Source organism: Monodelphis domestica, chromosome 2 (assembly GCF_027887165.1).
Source record: "Monodelphis domestica isolate mMonDom1 chromosome 2, mMonDom1.pri, whole genome shotgun sequence".
NCBI lineage: Eukaryota > Metazoa > Chordata > Mammalia > Didelphimorphia > Didelphidae > Monodelphis > Monodelphis domestica.
In genome coordinates this window covers 380259254-380279548 of record NC_077228.1, presented here as the reverse complement: position 1 = coordinate 380279548, position 20295 = coordinate 380259254, and the positions used below count along the sequence as shown (strand labels likewise).

The 20295-nt window shown below is 37.9% G+C and overlaps 1 long non-coding RNA gene across 1 annotated transcript in view; it reads left to right on the top strand.

Moving 5' to 3' along the window:
* The window catches only part of LOC103102696 (uncharacterized), a 77676-nt gene extending 59623 nt beyond the window's left edge, over nucleotides 1–18053 (top strand). The window contains exons 3-4 of the long non-coding RNA XR_008916646.1: nucleotides 7266–7368; nucleotides 15716–18053. This is a non-coding gene — a long non-coding RNA (uncharacterized LOC103102696). The remainder of the gene's footprint in view (nucleotides 1–7265; nucleotides 7369–15715) is intronic.
* Nucleotides 18054–20295: the final 2242 nt, after the last annotated feature.

Sequence of the window (20295 nt, the reverse complement as noted above, 5' to 3'; positions counted from 1 at the left end):
CTTATTCTGTAGAAAAGATGATGTGCCTAGAAACTATGGTGATTTCTTTGGTATTTTATAAATGGTAGGCAGTGTATGATTTGGTTGAAAAAGTATGTTTTGAAGTTTTAGATCCCAGTCCTATTGCTGCCATTGTGTTACCTTGGGTAAATCACCCAACATGTCTATAGCCTAGATTGAGTTGCCTGTAAAAGAAGAGAAGTTGACAGATAACCTCTGAAATCCTTATAGCTCTAAGTGTTTAATACATGTGAGAAGCAAAGTGGTGAGAGGGATAGAAAATTGACCTCAAAGTCAGGAAGACCTGAGTTCAAGTCCCACCTGTGGAACAGATTGGTTCTTTGATTCTGGGCAAATCTCTTAAACTTTAATTTATCTAGACCATAGGTGTCAAACATGTGCCATCAATACTCCAGCAGTGAAGTTGCAACCAATTTAAAACATAACTGGGAAATATTTAACTAAATAAATAACTAAATAAAACATAGATTCAAAAAACTAAATCAATGAATCATATAAACGTGGAAAAATATTTTAAAATAAATAAATAAAAATAAAAAACTAAATCAATGTATGCCTACAGAGATCTTTATATATAAAATTGTGGTTTCAGTTTCTATTTGAGTTTAATAAAACTGCTCTGGGCAATTCTCTAAGAGTGTGAGTTGCAGAGAAGGTGCCAATCCATATTAGTAGGGACAGGTTTCTTACCTTTGAGGTCCTAATACCAGTACAGCCACTGGTCCAGTTTCTTATATCTTATGACTATATAAGCATGTCTAAGAAGTAATGAAACTAATTTTCTTTTGTGGATGAGAAACTAGCTCTGAAAATATGCCAAGAAAAAAAGTATTAGAATTGTTTTGAGCGATGGTTTCGTCAAAGCTTGATCAATATATTGGTCCTGTCATATGTTTTAGGCAGGCAAAAATCTTAATTACCTAAAGTCAATCTAATAATAATAACAATGGTAATAGCCATCATTTATATGTGTGTGAACATAAATATATCATTTATACTCATCTGATTATATTTTACATGGTCTCCACGTGGAATGACATATATGGAGTTGCCAACTTTGTGTGGAGTTGTTTACATAGCTAAAGTGAAATGTCTTATATAGGTCTTAATGTGAGAACTATGTCTATACCTTTAGTATTGTTGGTCCAGATACTCTCATGATCTCCATTTCTTTTCAATTATGAGAGACATGGCCCCATTGAGAAAGGGAATGATTGTCATTATTCTCATTCTGTGAATATCAAGACACAAAGGCAATTGTATTATGTTGGGATCTCAGTGTTTCTGGTTGTTCAGAAATATAAATTAAATCATTCTATAGACAATATGTCTATATTTTTTCATTATACATTCAATTTGTGGCTTTTGGAAACAAACCTAGAATAAGATTCAGGAGAAGAAATGAAATAGATCGAATTCAGCATTCTTATCTGTTAGTATTAAAATGATTCTAAAAATGGGGGACATTTTGAAAATTCAACAGTTAGCAGGTTTGTGGCATCTTGTGACATGTGGCTCAAATGTGAAACATTTCAAAAATGTGAAGAGTTTCTAATGAATATAAGTCAAGTTTAAGGGGAAAAAAAATTAAAGCTTTTACTTGAATCTGTTCTCCAAATAGGTACAGGTTTGTTAATGGTAACCCTACCTAACTGGTATTATTTAAGTATTCTGTGTAAGATGCTTGAGATTCAAAATAATTATCTGATCTTGTAGATGCTTTATCTTGAACCAATCAATCACTGTCCCATTAACATTCATTTTCCACTTGTTCAACAGGTTGACGGTAGCAGGCAGGAAAAAAAAAAAAACACGTAAAGGAGGGCAGAAGATGAAAAGATTAGAAGTAAGGAATGTCAAAGCTAGATAAAATTGAAGCCCAGAAAGGAGTGATGCTCTCAAGGTCGTCAAATTAATTAAAGGAAGAATTTGGACAGGATCCATCACAGAAAGAAATTCTATTTGAACTAAAATCTTTTAAAAATCACATTTCATTAATATTAACATTCATTTTTAAAAATTTTGAGTTCCAAATTACATTTTTAAAGCGACAGTGCAAGAAGCCCTTCATTGAAATTTTGGATCAAAGATCTAGACCTATATGGGTCCCATATATATTAATTATATTTATATAATTTCTCCATATTGGTCATCCCACAACAATTGAGAAAGCAAATATCAATTCACTTATATATGTGAAGTCATGCAAAAGTGAAAGTCATACGAAACACACTTCCATATTGGCCATGTTGTTAAAAAAAAAGGCAAGCAAAATAAAGTTTAAAAAAGTATGCTTCAGTCCACACTCAGAGTTCATCAGTTCTCCTCAGGAACTGGATAATATTTTTCATCTTTGGAATTATTTTGGATCATTATTTTAATGACTGTTTGGAACTATTTTGGATCATTGTTTTGATCCAAGTAGCCAAGGCTTTCAAAGTTGATCATCATTCTGCTCACTTCACTTTAAAGTGAGATGAGGTTTGTGTTAAATATTTGATTTAAGATCATGGACCTTTGAGATTTATTGTCTTTTTCAAAGGATTATACATAGTCCAAGTGTTTGAGGCCAGATTTGAAACGAGGATGTCCTATCTGTAGGCCTGGCTCTCAATCCACTGAGCCACCCAGCTGTCCCCAATCATCTACTCTTGAGGACAACAGAGGAATTAAGGTTTCTCCACTTCATTCACAGCCTCTGTGTTGACCTTCAGCCTGAAGGTTCCTCAGTTTACTCCTCTTCATACATTAGCCTACCTGTATTCTTGGAGGCTTAATTACTTGAAAAAAAATTTAGAAATCCTCAGATGAAAGGTGATATGCAAAATCAGTTTTCTTATTACAGAGGACTTGAAAATAACTGGAGCATGTGTTTGTGTTTTATGTGTTTTCTAGTTTGTCAGTAGCTGGGTTATTTTGGGAGATTACATATACTTGTTGCAGCAACAGCTACCTAGAGGCACTCCATCTGCCAACCAAGAAGCTCAGAGTTAAACCCAACCCTAACTCTTACCACCACATCCACTGCTTTTAAGGAACCTTTGACCTTTACTAGAATGGAAATTTATGAAATTAATACATTTCATGGAATTTGTAGAGATGGAAGGAAGTCCCAGAAATCATTTGATTCTCCCCAAACCATATTTTATAGGTGACCAAACTGAGAGCCACAGAAGGGAAGTGATTTTTGTCCTTTGTCCATACTAATGGACCTCAGAGGCCATTTATTATTATTTTTAAATTTTTTATTTAATTGATTAAGAGAACTTTTCCATAGTTACATGATTCATGCTTTTTTCCTCCCCTCCTCCCACCCCATCCCATAAGTCAATGTGCAAGTCCACTGGGTTTTACATGTGTCAGATCAAGACCTATTTCCATATTATTGATATTTGCACTAGGGAGATCATTAGAGTCTACATCCCCAATCATATCCCCATCAACCCATGTGATCAAGCAGTTGTTTTTCTTCTGTGTTTCTGCTCCTACAGTTCATTCTCAGAGGCCATTTAGACCCTCTTTCTCCCCCACAGATGAGCAGTTGAATGGCATAGTGGATAGAGTATTGGACTTGGAGTCAAGAAGATACAACTTGATGAGTTCAAATCTAGCCTCAGAGATTTCATAGTTATGTGACCCTGGGCAACTCCATTGGCTCCCTTATTGTTCTGCTTTAGAGTCAATATATTTTAAGATGGAAGGTAAAGCCAAATGGCTTTGCCTCAATGGCCTAGCCCTTACAGCTCTTCTGTCTTACAATCAAGGTTTAGTATCAGTCTAGACTACTCTAGTAGAACATAATCCAGTCTAGTCTAACATAGCATAGTCTAGTCTAGTATCTAGTCTAATATAATCTAGTCTAGAGTAGTCTAGTATTGTATGTCTAGTCTAGTCTAATATAGTATAGTGAGTGTAGTACTTGGGTATAGTGACAGTGTAGTCTTGTCTAGCCTAGACTAGTATAGACAGAAGAATTTAAAAATAAACTGATGGGGGAAGCTAGGTGGTTCAGTGAAGAGAGAGCCAGGTCTAGAGATGGGAGATCTTTGGTTCAAATATGGCCTTCGACATTTCCCAGCTATGTGATCCTGGGTAAACCACTTAACTCCCACTGCTTAGCCCTCACCACCCTTCTGCCTTGGAACCAATACACAGTACTGATTTTAAGATGGAAGATAAGGGTTTAAAAATATATATAAAATAAAGTGAAATGGTCTAGTGGGAATAGTGTTGGATTTAGAACTGAAAAAGCAAGATTCAAATATTGCCACTTATTGCTATCATTGGGAAAATATAGTATAGCATATGATATGTATTTTATAAATATACTTCATATATATGTATATATATATATGTATATATCATAGTATAGGACCTGGGCAAATCATTTCATCCTAATAGGCCTTGGTTTCCTCTTCTATAAAATTAAGGGGTTGGATGATATCATTTCCAACATCCTTTTTTTTTTTTCATTTAAATTTATGACAGAAAACCAAGCTCTTTCCACATAGCAGGACTGTTTTGCTACCCAGAGCTGCAAGCGTTCAGGAGAGGTGGTATTGATGTTACTCTTCCAGGACATGCTAGGGCACCTCTCCTGAGTGGGAGGTTGGCTGTCATGGAAGCATTACTGCAAGAGATGCAGGTTATCCTAGGAATGAGAGCCAGGAAGTTAGAATTCTTACCTTGGCTTTATCACTGCCTTGTTATGAGGTTTTGCTGAAAAATTGCTTCACCTTTCTGCTCTCCTGCTCCTCAGCTTACCTCATCCAACTGATAGCGTGGATCGAAACTGGGAAAACACCTCCAGAGAGATAGATGAAATGTATCACCTAAGAAGAGAGTTATGGAAGGCAGGAATATATGTGCAAAAGAAGGAAGACTGGTACGACCAGATATAAGTCAGTTCACACATTTTAAGCCCAGAAAGAGGGCTATCCAAGTCTTCCATAAAGATATAGAATACAGCCATTGTTTTTAGCTCCATTAAATTCCAGACATTCCCTGTGCTTTTCACAAATGACTCAGAACCAATTAGAAAACAATTCCACTCGATCAAGGGTACAATTGCCAATAACCAAGCAATTCAGCCAAGTAAGACCATTCTTTACCAAAATTGCTCAGGTCATGGGGGTATAAAGGTCTAGCTGGAAAGTTTTCAGTCCTTTTCCCATTATATACTTTTTATTTTTCTAATCTAAGGCATGAAATCAAGAGAGTTTTCTCTCACAAGCAATTCCCAGACTTCCCAAGGTTGCTTAAAATAGTAGTTTCTACCGAAAGAATTGGTGTGAAAGTGCCCTGGTTGGTTTGCATCGCACTAGAGTCGATAGAAACTTTTCTCATAGTTTTTATAGACAATGAAAAAAGGAAAGGTGCAAAGGCTACACCCTGAAAAAAATAATTGGAACAACCAAGTGTTTCTATATTGCATATAACCCACTGATGGAGAAATTATAGACTTTAGAGAAGGAAAGGATGTTAGGGGTTATCTATCCATCTTGTCCTGTCCTCTATACACAGATGAGAAAATTGAGGGCCAGAGGGCCAGAACCAGAATCCACCTCAGATCACAGGGTCATGGATTTGGAGCCAGAAGAGATTTTAGATGACATTGAGTTAAAAACGTTCATTTTTCAGAGGAGGAAACTGAGTCTCCAGGTAGTTAAGTTGACTTGTCCAGGGTCACACCACTAGAAAGTGTCTGAAGCAAGATTAGAACCTTGACTACAAGTCAAACCTTTCATCACTATGTCATGCTGCTCCTTAAAGTCCTGTGACTCTAGATTTAGGGTTTCTCCCATTATCTTCTGCTGAATCTTGTGTCCTTTTCTCTTACTCTTTTCCTTGACCCCAAATTACTAGGAATGTGGTGACCCCCTCCTCTTTATTTTTTTATTTAATTTATTTTAAACGCTTCCCTTCCATTTTAGAATGAATACTGTGAATTATTTCTAAGGCAGAAGAGCTGTAAGGGCTAGGCAATGGGGATTAAGTGACTTGCCCAGGGTCACATAGCTAGGAAATATCTGAGACTAAATTTGAACCCAGGACCTCCTGTCTGTAGAGCTGACTCAGAATCCATTGAACCACCTAGTTGTCCCTTCCCCTTTTTAAAGAACACCATTTAAGACTTGGGTTCAAAGAAACTGCTTTCTAACCATCCTCAAACTTCTCTAATTTTATATATTTTTTGCTAAATTTTGCTTACTAAAGGCCTCATTTGGATCACAGAATATTAGTTCCAATACAATCCAATTTTTTTTTTAAACCCTTACCTTCCTTCTTGGAGTCAATACTGTGTTGGCTCCAAGGCAGAAGAGTGGTAAGGGCTAGACAATGGGGGTCAAGTGACTTGCCCAGGGTCACACAGCTAGGAAGTGGCTGAGGTCAGATTTGAACCTAGGACCTCCCATCTCTAGGGTTGGCTCTCAATCCACTGAGCTACCCAGCTGCCCCCACAATCCAATTTTCAAAGTATTTATTTATTTAAAACTTACCCTTTTTCTTGGCTGCAAATCTTTTTTTTTTTTTTTAAAGAAACTCTTACCTTCTGACTTGGAATCAATGCTAATTATGGGTCCCAAGACAGAAAAGTGGTGAGGGCTGGGCAATTGGAGTTGTCACTTGCCCAGAGACACACAACTAGGAAATGTCTGTTCTTTATCCACTGTACTACCTAGCTGCCCCTTAAGAGCATTTATTGGGGGCGTTTTATATGCCACTCATTGTGCTTAGCTCTGGGGATACAAAGGCAAAAAGGAACCAGTCTTTTGCCTCAATGAGCTTGTTGTTCAGTTGTATCTGACTCTCCTTGACTTCGTTTGGGGTTTTCTTGGCAAAGATCCTGAAGTGGGATGGCATTTCCTTCTTCTTGACAGATGAGGAAACTGAGGTAGACAGGATTAAGTGACTTATCCAAGGTCACACAACTAGTAAATATTTGAGGACAGATCTGAGCTCAGGAAGATGAGTTTTCTTGACTCCAGGCTCTGTGCTCTATCCATTGTTCCACCTATTGTTCCTTCAAGGAGCTTACATTCTTTTTTATATTTTTATTTTTAGGCAAGGGGTGGAAGGGGCAAGAAGAATGATAGATGTATAGAAAATTAAATAAATACTATATTTTGGTGAAATATAGAAGTATAAGGTTATTTTCATGGGACTCCAAAAATTTATCTAATTTTAATAATTTATCTATCATTTATCACCATCTACAGCTTATCAACTCTTCTATTTTACAGATAAGAAACTGAGGCCCAGAGAGCGAATATGGTCTGGCCAAGTGAAATACTAATAAATGGCTGAGCTAAGCTGAGAATCTACATTTCTTCATCCTTCCTCCAGGTAAATTTTCTCTTGTATGACACTGCCTTTGCTTGTTTACATGTTTTCAATTATATATCTCATCTCCTTATGACTGATATCACCAGACTCCAATCTCTCTTTCTCCCTTTAGGCATGTATTTCTTACCCACATCTGCTATGAATCTCCAATGGAATGTCCTATGACTGTCTTGTCCGAGCTTTGTGTGTGGCATCTATTTACTTGCGTTATTTTATTTGTGAACAGACCTTGGTGATTTCATTGATACAGGGAACTTCTAGTGAGGAAATGTCCTCTATCAAATCATGTAAGAAACCTCTTCAATTTATAGAGTTGCCGAGAGCTCTGATGTCCAACTCAAATAGAACATAAAGCCACTAAATTGTACATGAGAATCCCTGCCAGTAGGAAATCACATATTTTCAGTGTTTGATAAATGTTTATTGAATGAATAAATGGGAAATGAAAAGTTCTAAATCCACTAATCAATGCCAGTCTGGCCCACTAATGCATGACTGGTAGGGATTGGAGACTAGATTTGAACTCACAAAATGAGTCCTCCTTAGTCCAGGACCAGAACTCTATCCATTGTGCCACCTCCCTCTCCTAACTATCTCTTATAGGGCATACTTTGATTAGTACCAGGAAGGCCATTCCTAGCCTTCACCAGAAGGTTGGAAACTGGGATCTTTCTGACTCAGACTGGTCCTATAATCAATTCATTAATTAATCAATAAGCATTTATTAAGCACCTACTTTTCTCCAACCATATACTCTCTGCCCACATGGAGTATACATTCTATTAGGTGGGAATAACATGTATATAATAATGTATGATATATTGATATACATGTATGTTTATACATATATATTTAAAAGAAATGCTATACATAATAATACAATATCTATATCCTGCTTCTTTGCCTTAATAGCCATGGTTATGTATTTTCTTTTCTGTTTCTGCCCTCTAGCTTTGAAATTATCTTTGATATTTCCTCATTTCCATTTCATTTCCAAGTTCTGCTGATTCTTTCTTCCTCCCTCCCTCCCTCCTTCCTTCCCTCCCTCCCTCCTCCTTTCTTTCTTTCTTTCTTCTTTCTTTCTTTCTTTCTTTCTTTCTTTCTTTCTTTCTTTCTTTCTTTCTTTCTTTCTTTCTTTCTTTCTTTCTTTCTTTCTTTCTTTCTTTCTTTCTTTCTTTCTTTCTTTCTTTCTTTCTTTCTTCTTCTTTCTTTCTTCTCTCTCTCTCTCTCTCTCTCCTCTTCTCTCTCTCTCTCTCTCTCTCTCTCTTCTCTCTCTCTCTCTCTCTCTCTCTCTCTCTCCCTCCCTCCCTCCCTCCCTCCCTCCCTCCCTCCCTCCCTCCCTCCTTTCTTTCTTTCTTTCTTTCTTTCTTTCTTTCTTTCTTTCTTTCTTTCTTTCTTTCTTTCTTTCTTTCTTTCTTTCTTTCTTTCTTTCTTTCTTTCTTTCTTTCTTTCTTTCTTTCTTTCTTTCTTTCTTTCTTTCTTTCTTTCTTTCCCTCTTTCTTTCTTTCTTTCCCTCTTTCTTTCCCTCTTTCTCTCTCTTTCTTTCTTCCCTCTTTCTCTCTTTCTTTTCAAAAGAATTCTTACTTTCTGTCTTAGAAGAAATATTAAGTATCATTTCCAAGGCAGAAGAGTGGCAAGGGCTAGCCAATTGAGGTTGAATGACTTGCTTTCAGTCACAGAACTAGAAAGTGTCTGAGCCCCAAATTTGAACCCAGGTCCTCTCAGCTCCAGACCTTTCCACTGAGTCACCTTAGCTGTTCCTCTCTCTGGTATTTCTCAAGTCTTCAGTATATATTCTCCTGCTGGTTCCACAGTCAGTGGGGCTTAGTTCACTGTTTTTTTAGTTATATGGGGAAACAATTGAACGCAAAGTCCAGTTTCCAGTCTTAAGTTTAACTTCTTCAGCCTGATTCCAGACACAGCTCCCTTAACTTTTCTGTTGCCTCATTTCAGTCTTGAAGTGACTCCCAAATACCTGTCATATCACTCTAATTCCTGCACCAAATGACTCACAACAAGCTGTCATTGCCTTTTTACCTTCCACCTCTCTTTCTAGTGCTTCATAGGAATTAATTAATTCCATGGAATTAACCTGCTATTTTATAGGGTTTCGAGAAGGCTGCCCTCTCTGGAAAATCCCACTCTGAAGGCCAGGCTCCAGCTATGGGTCTTGAGACAGATTATGTGTTCCTTCCTGACCAGCACAGCTGAGCCCAGAGGAACTCAGCACCAAAAGCTTAGACACCAGAGGACTAGTGATTTTGACTGAACTCATGAACTCACTCTTGGGGGGGACGGGGGAAGGGTATCTCTTTTAAAATACTGACATGTATGGACCTTGCTACAATCTCAGTTTTCCCATTTGTAAACTGAGAATAATATTCCCACTTTGGATGTTACTATGAGTCATCAGATTGCTTAAAAAACCCTCAGAAACTTAAAAATTCTAAGCAGAAATAGGATTATGGAATTAAAGTTGGCAAGGATTTTGTTTTTAAATAACCCTTCCTTTCATTCTTAGTGTCAATTCTGAAACAGAAGAGCAGCGAGGGCTAGGCAGTTGGAGTTAAATGATTTTCCCAGGGTCATTAAACCAGAAAGGGTCTGAGGCCACATTTGAACCTACCCCTTCCTCATTTCAGGTTCTGTGCTCTCAGCTATTTTATGTAACTGACCTCCAGGAAGGATCTTAATAGCCATTTTACTAAATCTCCTCATTTAAAGATGGGACCTACAGTGGTGGTGATTTGCCCAAGATCACACAGAAAGGACAGTGTCAGGATTTGAATACAGGTCCTCTGACTCCAAATCCAACAACAAATAATGGCAAAATTCCCATTGCACCAAATAACAGCCAGGATAGAAGCGCCTTTTATAGAAGGTATTCATCTCTGATACAATAGAAAGAAGTAAACCAAAGCTATTGGAACTGGAAGACTTTATCATTTTGCTCAAATTTTCTCTTAGTAAAATTATCTTTGGATTTTGTTTGTAAATGAGTGTAATATTGGTTACAATAGGACTATACATGAAGTCAGCTGGGTGGCAAAGTGGTTAGAATGCATGGCCTAGAATCAGAAAGAACTGAGTTCTAATGTGACTTCAGACACTTGTTATATAACCCTGAATAAGTCATGAAATCCTGTTTGCCTCAGTTTCCTCATCTGTAAAATGAACCAGAGAAGGAAATAGCAAATCTCTCCAGTATCTCTGCCAAGAAAACCCCAAACGAAGTCCCAGAGAGTTGGATATGACTGAAAAGCAACAAGTACTGCATATAAAATATACATTTATTATTGTATTGGGTGGCGGAAAGAATATTTCTTTTGGGTTCAGAAGACTTGAGTTGGATTCCTCTTCTTACCACCTGAAACAACCTCCTTGGGCCTTCGTGGCCCCCTCTGTAAGATGAAGGAGCTGGACTCCATGGCCTCCAAGGTCCCTCTGTCTATCTTCTGTGAACCTTCTCTCCGAATTTGACTCCTCCAAAGCACAAGCTGAGGAATCCTACAGATTCCTCAGGGAATCTGGAATTCTCTCTCATTGAACTAGGCCTTGGCTGCTTTTTGTTTGTGGGCCCCCAATCTGGGAAGGTCACACATGGTCTGGAAAGGCTCTTAGGTTCCCTCCTGAGGCCCTGCCTTTATAAATCATCCCTCAGCAAGCTTGCCAACCAGTCAGCAGAATCCCAGATTTATCATGATCTAGGAAGCGTTCCATGTGGAAGGAAGGACACATAGGCGGTGGGAGAGGCAGGTGACTGAGATCCTCATTTCTGCCTCTCCCCTAATTCCCTCAGCAGCTCAGCTGGGCCTTATCAGCTCATGGGAAGAAAACAGCTGAGGACCGAGCTCTGGGGAATGGTTTCTTCACATCCTTTGATGAGCTAGGATTGAGGAAAAAGAATGTAAACATTCTTAAAGTAAAAGGACTTCAAAAACAAACCCCAAATCCTTAAAATTAATAAACCAATAAACCAAAATACAAATACCCAAGACTTTGTATGGTGATAAGGAAAAAGAAGACAAATTTCAGTGTTTTTTTTTTGAAGAATGAAAGAATAAAATGAGCAGAATTTTCTCCCTCGAAAACCTTATTAAAAGGCTACTCTTCCTGGGAGCAAATGCAGAGGGCATCTTCTGTCTGGAGGGAGGTAAACATCAGCTTTTACTGGCAGGGAAAACTTGAACAATGCTGATTCTTGTTAGTCAGTAAATGGATTCATTTCTTCCTCTCCCCTTACCCAGGGGCTAGGGCCTCTAAACACTTTTTTTTTTCAATCTCTCTCTTTTTACATTAGCTATCTCCTCCTTTGCTCCTGCAAGCTTATAAAGGGGTTTCAGAAGTCCTGTTCCTTTGAAAAGGTGGCTCATTCATTAAAGGCCAATGCTCACATTTTTTCCCCAGTTGTTTAATGGTTGGGCAAAATAGGTTGATTTTAGTCTCCATTTATTTGCCATTGCTGTCTGTCTTATGAGGAAGCCACTGCTGGTGACCCACCCTCAGGAGTTTTTACTTTAGACTGGTTTTCCAGCAGTAGCAGCCTTGGAGATGTAGTGGCCTGGGGCATTCATTTGTGAGATGACTGGGCCAGGGCTGAAGTGCAGGCTTTGGTCATGGGTCAATGCCTTTAGAAAGTAAAGAAAAATGAACACAAAACCTTCCAGTTAGCTTCCATAGGTCTTGGGAACCACAGGGTCTATAAGGGTTCCCTTTAGATTCTGCTAAAGGTATTCTAAGACTTTACAAAGATCTGCATTTATTTCTAGTTCTTGCTTATTCCCTTTAGTTAATCCATCTAGCTTTGGAGGATGGATCCAGTTATTGGAAATTAGTTCTGAGAGCTAATTAAAATTGTTAATCTGGTCTTCCTAGGAAAACTGTAAAAGATAATGGTGGTGAATTCAGAGCAAAAGAGACAACACTTTCGAGTAACTTTATTTCCCCCATTCCCCATCCCTAATCCTTAAGGGTAAATATTAGCTTAGTAGCTTCTGAATTTTCCAAAGCTAGAAATATATTTATTTACTGTGCCATTAACAAAGAATAATTTGAGTAGGGAATGGTACATAAGATTGTCGAAAGTGGAACTAGAAGTGCTCTCAGAAGCCATCAATTTCATAATTTCATCATAATTCCTTCCTTTTACAGAAGAGAAAACTGAGACTCAAGGAGATTAAATGACTTCCCCAAGGCCACATAGGGAGTAAGTGCCCCCAGGTCCTTTAACTCCAGAGACAACGTATTCCATCATTAATTAAAAAACAACAACTAAATTTCAAATCTAGAAAATGTAGAATGATGAACCAAGAAAATAATACTTCTCTTTTGAAAATATCTTTATAATCCAATTTCTATACCTACTTCAGTTTGGAAAGTACCTAGAAATTTTTCTGAAAATTTTGAAACTTTTGCTTCGAGGTCTTGAATTTCTCCATATTCTATTAGTGAGAACCAAATTCAGGAATTTGGAATTTCCAGTGGAAAGTTCTCGGGCTCCACAAACTTGTGATGACACAGATCAAAGAAGGATCTTTTCATGTCATGTAGAAGAAAAACAGCCAAAATGTATATAAAGCAGAAATGTATTTTGAAAACAAAATTTTTTGATATATTAAAAGTAGAAATCTGCATTTAATTTATTTCAGTCTTTAGGAGTTTATTTCCAACTCCATTCAAGATTCAAGTAATAAGATTATTTGAAAGGTGTGTGTTTACATACACACACACACACACACACACATATATATATAATTTCTTAAGCTATGATGTTTTTCATATAGGTAACAGAAATCTAGCATGAAGTTTAAATTACTTCATTTTTCTGGACTTTATAGCTTTCTCATTAATAAAGTGAGGAGGTAAGGCTAGGTGAATTTTAAGGCTCTGTCTCTAAATTCTACAATCCCATTATTTTGTGATTTATTGGTCAATTTCTTCTGTTGGAAACAAACATTTATTAAGCTCTTACTATGTATACTTACTAGCTGTATGAGCCTGGGCAAGTCACTTAACTTCCATTGCTTAGCCCTTACCTCTCTTCTGCCTTGGAAACCATACTTAGTATGGATTCTATGAAAAAGGGAAGAATTAAAAAAAAATTAGTCCCAGATCTCATCTAACTCTTTCATGGCTGGACACATAATGAGAGCCTGTCCTTTCAACTGGCCCAGTCCTAAACATGTCCCCCTCCCCAAATACTGCTTTTAAGAGTCTTTTTCCATACATCCCACATTACCTCAAATGATACTCCAATACTGACCCCTATCATTATACAAAGATCTGTTTTGTGGCTCCCCATTGCCTAAAGAGTAAGGATCAAGTGCCTTGGTCAGGGATTCAAGGAGGTCCACATTTTGTTCTTCTGGGTCTTGCCCCTCATTACTCCCATTATGCTTTCTACATTCCAACCAAATTGGACTATTCTTTGTGTCCTGAATTTATCCTAGACTTCTCTTCACTTTTGTCAGTGTCATTCCCTGTGCCCAGAATGCCCTCCTTCTCTTTCTTCACCTGTAGATTTCCCCACTCTTCTCTAAAATCCAAATGAAGTGATATCTTTTCCAAGAAACCTTCCATGATTTCTGCTCTCATGCCTTATTAGTAACAGCATTTCCCCTCCAGGCTTCATGCAGCAGCACTTGGTTTGGTACTTCTCCAATGAATGTATTATATAATACAATTATTTGTGTATTTATCTTATCTCCATACCAGATTGTAAATTCCATGGGGACAGGGAAGGTGTCATATTTAAACTTTATCTCTGCCTCAGTATCTAGCAAATTGCTCTGTACACAGTAAGTGTTTAATGTTTGCTTAATTGAATTGAATAGCATTAGAAACCATACTAGTTTTAGAGCCAGGAACTAGGTTCAAATCCCATATGCTACTTAGTGATCTGAATGGACAATTTAAAGGAATGAATCCACTTCCCTAATCTTCATTTTCCTCATTTGTAAAGTGAGGAATTTAATGGAAAATGAGGTTGGATAAATCACAGGTGTCAAACTAGAGGCCCAACATATCTCCCAGGGGGTTCAAATCAGATTAAAATAAAATTGGGAAGGGCAACTAAGTGGCTCAGTGGATAAAGAGACAGTCCTCAGGATGGGAGGTTCTGGCTTCAAATCTAACTTCAGACACTTCTTAAAGGTATGATCCTGGGCGAATCACTTAATCCCAATGACCTAGCTCTTATTGTTCTTCTGCCCTGGAACCAGTATTTAGTATTAATTCTAAGATAGAAGGTAAGGGTTTAAAAAAAGTATATATATATATGTATGTCTACATCTCTATATATCTGTGATTGGGAAATGCTTAACAAAAGTACAATATAGATGATGTCAATTTGTGTTTTTTTTAAGTCAATCTGTGGTCCGTATATATTTTTATTTGAATCTGACACTGCTGGATTTGATGACTTTTACAATCCTTTTCTACTCTAAATTTAGGATCCTTTAAATTTCCTGTAGTCAGATATTCTCTGAAAAGATCCACAACTTTTCTTTCATGTTAGCATTGTCCCCAATCTTCTGACTCAGATGACCAGCCACATTTCCTAATGTTTTAGTATTTCTCCCCAATATGTCCTCCCTCTAGAGGTCTTACATGCATCCATCATAGGCAGTGACTCACCTGAAGACATTCATTAATGGTAATCTTTGCGGGAGGAGCTGCGGTCTAAACATGTTAAAGAAAAAGTGGCTGTTGCCAAATAGGAAACGTGTTGTGCTGAGCATGGGATGGGAGCCTAAGTTTTCTGGCTCCAGCTACCTCTTTCAGTGGAGCTAAAACAGGCTTTGTGCTGAAAATTTTGGAAGCAGTCATTAGGAAGAGAAAACAAACTATCCTTATTTATAAAATGCAATTTTATATTGACAGAAAAATCCCCAAATTAAATTTGGATATACAGAGGAAAGCATTCCGCCAAAGGTTTAGGGTCTCTTTATGGAGAATGACACATCTGAGCCAGAATATATTTTTTGAAACAGGCCTGACTGTTTCAGAGAGAAAAGTCTGTGAGAAAGTGTTCCGTCAGGGAGAGTTGATTTTTATGAAGCTCTATGTTCTTCGACTGTGATCTAGGATAAATGAGAGTAGGGATAGGGCACATAAATTTAAAAACATTATTTTCTGTCTTGTGAAAACTAGCTTCTCCTGAAGAAGACAGTACAGACTATCGTATAACGAAATAATGTTAAATTTTTTTTTTTGCTGCTGCTCTGAAAACATATTATAATTGAATTTGTGTGCTTATAGGAGGATCAAAACTCCTTAGAAGCCATTATTAATATTCACCATGTGGAATTTGACCTCCCATTTTTCTTTCTACCTTTATGTTGAGGAGAAGGGGACAAAGGGAGAAAGATGAAGAAACAGAGATGGAGACAGAAAGAAAGAAAGAAGAGGGAAAGAGAAGAGAAAGACTGAGAAGCAGAGAAAAAGGATAACGCCATAGAAGAAAAAAGCCACCCATTCATTCAAAGAAGGAAAAAAAAAGAATATGGGCAATGTTCTAATAATTTTTATCTTTATTCACTTCATACACCTGTAAAATCTTTACTGAAAATCTTGGGAATCTATGTGTTCTCCTGAGGGTTCTGATATTTCCCATTTCCTTCTTGTTATTGTTTTTTCATGGCATTTCAATACTTTTATTGATCTCAATTCTTGGAGGTAGAGCTGGGCATAAATAATGATAGACTCAGGACTGAAAAATAAAGATAGTGTTAGGACATCTCTTACCAAAGGGTTTGCATTTCAACCTAGTCATTTGCCAATTCTACTGTGAATGCCCATCAGTGTCCATCCAATTCTAGTAGCACTCAGCTAAAATCCTGTTGATAGGTGAGCATGGAGCATGGGATCTGGAATCTAGATTCTGCAGTAGACCCTTGCTAGCTGTGAGATCCAGGACAAGCCATAACATCTCTTTGTCTCAATTCCTTCATCTGTAAAACGGTCATAATAGCATCTACCTCATAGAGTTAAATTGAAGATCATCTGAGTTAAAAGCACATTGCAAGTCTTAAAATGCTAAAGAAATATTTGTGGTGGTGGTGGGCGGTTTCAGTCATGTCTGACTCTTTGTCTCCCTTTTGGGGTTTTCTTGATTTTGAGTAATTTGCCATTTCCTTCACCAGCTTATTTAATAGATGAGAAAACTGAAGCAAACAGGATTAAGTGACTTGTCTAGGGTCACACATCTATTTTAAAAAAAAGTCTGATCCTGGATTTGAACTTTGGTTTTCCTGATAGCAGACCTAAAACTCTATCCACTCCACCACCAAGCTGTGCCATATAAATGCTACCTACTATTAGTAGTAGTATCATAGGTTCTTAGTCACGAGGGAGATCAGAGATCACCAGATCACAAAGTCAGAGGATTTCAGAGTTGGAAGGGACATCAGAAATAATCTAGTCTAAACCATGCCTGCACAGAAATCCTTTCTATAATATTAACATCATGGGGTCACCTCAATGCCTCTTGAGGGAGTCAGTATGCTTTTGGACAACCCTGGGCAGCTGGTCCTGGAGTCAAAAACTGAGTTTAGATGCAGCTTCAGACATTTACTGCTAGTTTGACAATGTGAAAGTCACTAAACCTTTTTTGCCTCAGATTCCTCATCTGCAAAATGAGCTAGAGAAGAAAGGATAAACCACTCCAATATCTTTGCTAAGAAAACCACAAATAGGGTCACAAAAAGTCAAACATGACTGAAAAACAATTTGGGGCAGCTAGGTGGCAGAGTGGATAAGCGCTGGGTCTGGACTCAATAAAATTGGAGTTCAAATTTGGTCTCAGAAACTTACTAGCTGTTCAACCTTGGGCAAATCATTTAATCCTGTTTGCCTCAGTTTCCATATCTGTAAAATGACCTGGAGTAGGAAATGGCAAACCATTCCAGTCACTTTGCCAAGAAAACCTCAAATGGAGTCAAGAAGAGTTAGATATAGCTGATTTGACTGAAAACACCAAAACACTTGAGAAGTTTGTATCCACACCCCAACTTCTTTGCTTTTTTTTTTTTATAGTTAGCAACAACTTCTGTGAAGAGAGACCTAGAATGAGAAAAGATAGGAGAGACGAAGAGGAGAGACTGATAGAAAGAAATATAGAAATGAAGGGAGATAGGAGAGAGGAAAAGAAAAATGAGGACAAACTGAGTCAGATTTTGTGACAGAAGTTAGCAAGCGTTTCTGTGCTGAGAGACAGAAACCAAGAAAAAGAGAATGAGAGAGGAGAGGAGAGAGACAGTGACAGGTATAGAGACAGTGGGGAGTGGTGGGGGTGGGGGAAGAGAGGAAGAGAGAGAAGGAGAGAGGCAGAGAAAGAAGTTAGAGGGCTCCTGACGAATATTTTTTCATTCAGATAAAGCATGTAGGGAAGTAGTTTAAACATCTCAATTCTGCTGTGGTGGGGTATTCAGTTTTTCTCTAACATTAAATCTTTGCTAATTAGTTGCCAAACCCCACACAAAGAAGGAGTAAAAACTGCCTTTGAAGTTAAATTAGGCTCTAGATAAGAAAGTATATGACAGTATGTTTTCACCTACAATCAGGAACATCCAGCCTGGTAAAGAAATTACTCCCTGGGCGTGGTAAGACTCTTTGGGAGGTGTGCTAAGAAAACATTTCAGGCCTCTAGGGTACCCCTTATTAAATTCTTGTTCCAGTACACGAAATATATCAGACTCTTCATTACTCTACCTCTGCTATAATGAGTATTACTTCTGGTTTGAAAACAATCAGGATGGTTGTTAAAGTAATTTTTGTTTTAGGAGGTAGTCCTCAGGCAAGACAAACATTTCCAGGATGTTTTATGTTAAAAATAAAATAAAATTCCCTGCAGTCATAGCTGTTGGTTGAAATCAAAGACACTTGGGCATGCACATCTTAGCTTTGTTGGTAGTCACCTTCATCATCAAATATTTCTCAAGACCCACAATGTGTAGAACATTACACCAAGTGCTAATTGAAGAGGCTTCCTGTTGGCTACCTTGGAAAGAAAGGCTCAAGAGGTTGTTTCTAAGTGTAAAGGAAAGAAGGAATCAGTCTTCCAAATTTCCCATGTACACAATCAGTCTTCTGTTTTAGAAGATGAAGCTTCCACTTGAGAGTGTTATTGCCCACGTGTATGTATGAGTATAACAAATACAAGTGTGACCAATGGGGCTTTCCATGTGGCATACTCAGGTAGGCAGTGCCTTAAGGTCACATTGAGTTTCTATCCTCACATTATTTTTTCCTCCTCCTCTTCTTCTTCTTCTTCTTTCTTCTTCTTCTTCTTCTTCTTCTTCTTCTTCTTCTTCTTCTTCTTCTTCTTCTTCTTCTTCTTCTTCTTCTTCTCCTTCTCCTTCTCCTTCTCCTTCTCCTTCTCCTTCTCCTTCTCCTTCTCCTTCTCCTTCTCCTTCTCCTTCTCCTTCTCCTTCTCCTTCTCCTTCTCCTTCTCCTTCTCCTTCTCCTTCTCCTTCTCCTTCTCCTTCTCCTTCTCCTTCTCCTTCTCCTTCTTCTTCTCCTCCTTCCTCTTCCTCCTCCTCCCTCTCCTCTTCTTCCTCCTCCTTCTTCTCTTTCTCCTTTTCTTCCTTTTGATTGTTTTTACAAGGAGTCATAAAGAGAAGAAACCTTAAAGACCTTCCAGTTCAATCCTTTCATTTTAAAGATGAGGCAATTAAGACAAAAGGAGATTGAGTGATTTGTCCTGTTTTACAAAACTAATAAGTATCTGAGCCAGGATTGAACTCATATTATCCTGATTCCAAGGGTAGTGTCCTATCCACTATAGCACACAAACTCTCATCCATTTAGCTATGTGGCTATGTGATCCTGGACAAGTTACTTAAATTTTATCTTCCTCATTTTCCTCAACTGTAAAATGAGGATAATAATAGCATATATCTTCTAAGGTCGTGATGACGAACCTATGACATACATGTCAGCACTGACATGCATAGCCATTGTATAGCCATTTTTTATGACAGGCAGCCACATATAGGCTCAGCGTGCCTTGGGGCCTGCCTGGGGAGCCATGCACATGCAGCTGTGGCTGTGGCCATGCCCCAGCCAGGCCTGAGGGAGAGGGCTGCTCCTCACACTGGCCACAGGGGTGAGGGCCAAGCAAGGAGCCAGACCACAGGGTGGGCCTGTGGTGGTAGAAGACTTGGTGTGGCTCCAGCTCACATGCAACAGAGGAGTGCTTGGAACTGATTACCAAACACTTTTAGCACCTTGAAAAATATAGCAATGGCTTTACTCACAATTTTTCCCACTACGTACTTTTGAGACCTTATTCTCAGCGTTAAATCATACCAAAACCAACAAAAGAAACAGATTGACAGATGAAGTTAGTAGCGCTTGCTTGGGCTTGAAGTATACAAAATACCAACCTTCAACTGAATATTTAGCCAATGAAATTCAGCAACAAAAAAGTCACTAATAGGCAAGTTAGTTAAAGAATTCCCCCTTCCCCTCACGTATTTTAGTTTATGGCACCCCATACAAGTTAAATAATATCAAGACCAACAAAAGAAAATGACTGACAGATGAACAAAGGAGTCACTAAGCAGGTGAGTTAAATAATTAGTTTTTGGTTTATTAAATACAGTTATATATTCTAATTATATATTTTTGTTCTTTAAACTATAAATATTGTGAAATTATTTTTTTTCTAGAAGTGACACATTACCCAAGTTATGCTCAGTTTTCTGGTGAATTTTGACACACCAAGCTGAAAAGGCTTCTCATCACTGTTCTAAGGTTTTTGTAAAGACCAGATGATATATTTGTAAAGCACTTAGTACAGTGACATGCATAATATGTGCATAATCAATGCTTCTTTGTTTCTCACTGTCTCTCTCTCTCTCTGTCTCTCTCTCTCCTTCCCTCTTTCCTTCTTTCCACATACAATAGCAAAACTTTTTTTTTTAA